The sequence below is a fragment of the Neodiprion fabricii genome, chromosome 7, assembly GCF_021155785.1.
Source record: "Neodiprion fabricii isolate iyNeoFabr1 chromosome 7, iyNeoFabr1.1, whole genome shotgun sequence".
Taxonomy (NCBI): Eukaryota; Metazoa; Arthropoda; class Insecta; order Hymenoptera; family Diprionidae; genus Neodiprion; species Neodiprion fabricii.
The window spans coordinates 2,469,471-2,472,496 of NC_060245.1; the positions used below are offsets into that span (position 1 = coordinate 2,469,471).

At 47.0% G+C, this 3,026-nt stretch overlaps 1 long non-coding RNA gene across 1 annotated transcript; it reads right to left on the reverse strand.

Annotated features, from left to right (window-relative positions):
• Positions 1–226: 226 nt before the first annotated feature.
• Positions 227–1,493, reverse strand: LOC124186276. The gene is made up of 3 exons (XR_006871618.1): positions 1,305–1,493; positions 883–1,192; positions 227–300 (listed from the first exon to the last, which is right to left on the reverse strand). It is a non-coding gene; the product is annotated as an uncharacterized LOC124186276 (long non-coding RNA).
• Between the last annotated feature and the right edge of the window lie 1,533 nt (positions 1,494–3,026).

Sequence of the window (3,026 nt, forward strand, 5' to 3'; positions counted from 1 at the left end):
AAATTCGTTGAACTAATGTCATGTATATAAACCCATAGACTAAACCATAATAATTAGAATTTCGGTTCAGCGCCAGTTATAAGGCTGCAGCAATCCGAACGAGCAAGAAACGTGCAAAATACCGTATCACCAGAGAAATAAAAAGCAATCTAATCATACCGATTGCCTCAACGGTGAAAATTCCCACGTTGAAATTGACACATCGCAGCTCAGCATCCAGAGCCTCGTTTCTGTGGCGTTTCGAAGCTCGGAATCTCGGAACTGGTGCCACAATTAATCGCTGAACGTGTCCCCTTGTTCCTGTGAAAAGCACAAAAATCGATTAGTATCGTGGATTAATTTACAGATCATCCTTGCATATTTGGTGAGGTGGGTGAGAAAGGCGTTTCAGTGTTTTATGGCGCAGATTTCATTATACAGAAAAAAATATCAGTTTCGGACGAGGTCTATTGGTCGATAACCTTCTGTAATAGCTGACTTCAGTGAAGAGCACTTTACACATTTTCATACATTTTTATCGGTGCTATTCACGTATGATGTAAGAACATCGTCTTCGTAGATAAAGCAATATTAGGCTCGAGCAGCTCGGATGTGCAGGGTGATCAATTATATACCAGATATCGTAATCGTGAAGCTCGGTGTAAGCCTATTTAACCTTTACGAAAATTGAGAAAGAAATATCACCGCTTCGTTAACCTTCAGTCTGGTTTTCTCGTTTATGTGTGATAAACGACGTACAGAATATGTTATACAACGATGCATGAATTTCGCAATGAAAGGTTGTCGATGTTTTGCAGAGAATGTGAAAACCATAATTCTACACATACATGGCATAATAATACACAGGAGGCATTGAAATCAGACGAAAAGACATAAACTTACACGTTATTGCGTCGTGTCGCGTTCTCTTCGGTTTGGCGTCTTGTTGTGAGTGAAGTACGCCGCAGCTGCAGTCGGCCATTTTGTGTTGTCGCTGACATTCACCATCCGCAGCCCCGAATCACAGAAGATAATTACCGGCGATTATTCTCGCACCTTCGACAATCCTCTACGACGTACGAAACGCGATTGATCAGTCCGAAGTATTTTTCGGAACGTTGCGACTGCCGAAAGTGAAGAAACACTCCGTTTGTCCGACAGACGCGAGCATTTCCGTTAGACACACGATCAAGGGCAGCGCCACTACACGGGGCTGACAGATTGTGAAACAAGCGACCATGTTATTGTCGAGAGGATAATCTCCGAGCGTCGTTCAAGCTCGACACGTCACTCGGTTTAAATTGTACACGTAATTGTATTCGTACCTGTGATATGTTCGATGTTATTCCATCAAATTTCTCGGAGCGATGCAACGCCTCTCGATTCTCCTCCGGCGTTCGGTGATGAGTGAAGCTCGCCGCGGCTGGCCGGCCGATCGTCAGATTTTTCTCGAGCCACGTTCAGCCTCCCCGGTAACAAAACCACGGCAGATACCGACAGGTGAATTTCCCAGCTTCGAGAATCTTCTACGATGTGCCAAACGCGGTTCATTAGTCCGAAGTCTCCTTCGGAACGATGCAACAGCCGGAAGTGAAGAAACTCTGTATTTGTCCGGGATACGCGAGCATTCCCGTTAGATACGCGATCATGGTAGCGACGCTACACGGGGTTGACAAAATCTAAGCCAAGCTACGACGTTATTCTCGAGAGGATATTCGCCGAGCGTCGTTTAAGCTAGACACGTCATTCGGTTTAATTTGTACACGTAATTGTATTCTTACCTGCGATTTGCTTGACGTTCTTTCACCAAATATGTCTCGGAGCGTTGCAACGCGCCTCCATTCTCTTCCGGCGTTCGGTGATGAGTGAAGCTCACCGCGGCTGGTCGGCCGATCGTCTGATTTTTCTCGAGCCACGTTCAGCCTCCCCGGTAACAAAACCATGGCAGATACCGACAGGTGAATTTCCCAGCTTCGAGAATCTTCTACGATGTGCCAAACGCGGTTCATTAGTCCGAAGTCTCCTTCGGAACGATGCAACAGCCGGAAGTGAAGAAACTCTGTATTTGTCCGGGATACGCGAGCATTCCCGTTAGATACGCGATCATGGTAGCGACGCTACACGAGGTTGACAAAATCTAAGCCAAGCTACGACGTTATTCTCGAGAGGATATTCGCCGAGCGTCGTTTAAGCTAGACACGTCATTCGGTTCAATTTGTACACGTAATTGTGTTCTTACCTGCGATTTACTTGACGTTCTTTCACCAAATATGTCTCGGAGCGTTGCAACGCACCTCCATTGTCTTCCGGCGTTCGGTGATGAGTGAAGCTCACCGCGGCTGGTCGGCCGATCGTCTGATTTTTCTCGACCCACGTTCAGCCTCCACGGTAACAGAACCACGGCAGATACCGACAGGTGAGTTTTAGCTTCTTCGAGAATCTTCTACGACGTGCGAATCGCGGTTGATTAGTTTGAAGTCTCCTTCGGAACATTGCGACAGTCGGAAGTGAAGAAACTCTCGATTTGTCCAGGGTTCGCGAGCATTTCCGTTAGATACACGATCAAGGGCAGTGCCGCTACGACAAAACAGGCTACGATGTTATTGTCGACAAGATAAACGTCGAGCGTCGTTCAAGCGTGATATTTCACTCTGTTTAATTTGTCTAGTAAATGTCTTCGTACCTGTGATGTGTTCGATATTATTCCACCAAACACGTCTCGGAGCAATGCAACGCCTCTCGATTCTCGTCCGGCATTCGGCGATGAGTGAAGTTCGCCGCGGCTGGCCGGCTTATCGTCAGATTTGTCTCGAGCCTCGTTCAGCCTCCACGGCAAAATCACGGCGGATACCGACAGGTGAGTTTTAGCTTCTTCGAGAATCTTCTACGACGTGCGAATCGCGGTTGATTAGTTTGAAGTCTCCTTCGGAACATTGCGACAGTCGGAAGTGAAGAAACTCTCGATTTGTCCAGGGTTCGCGAGCATTTCCGTTAGATACACGATCAAGGGCAGTGCCGCTACGACAAAACAGGCTACGATGTTATTG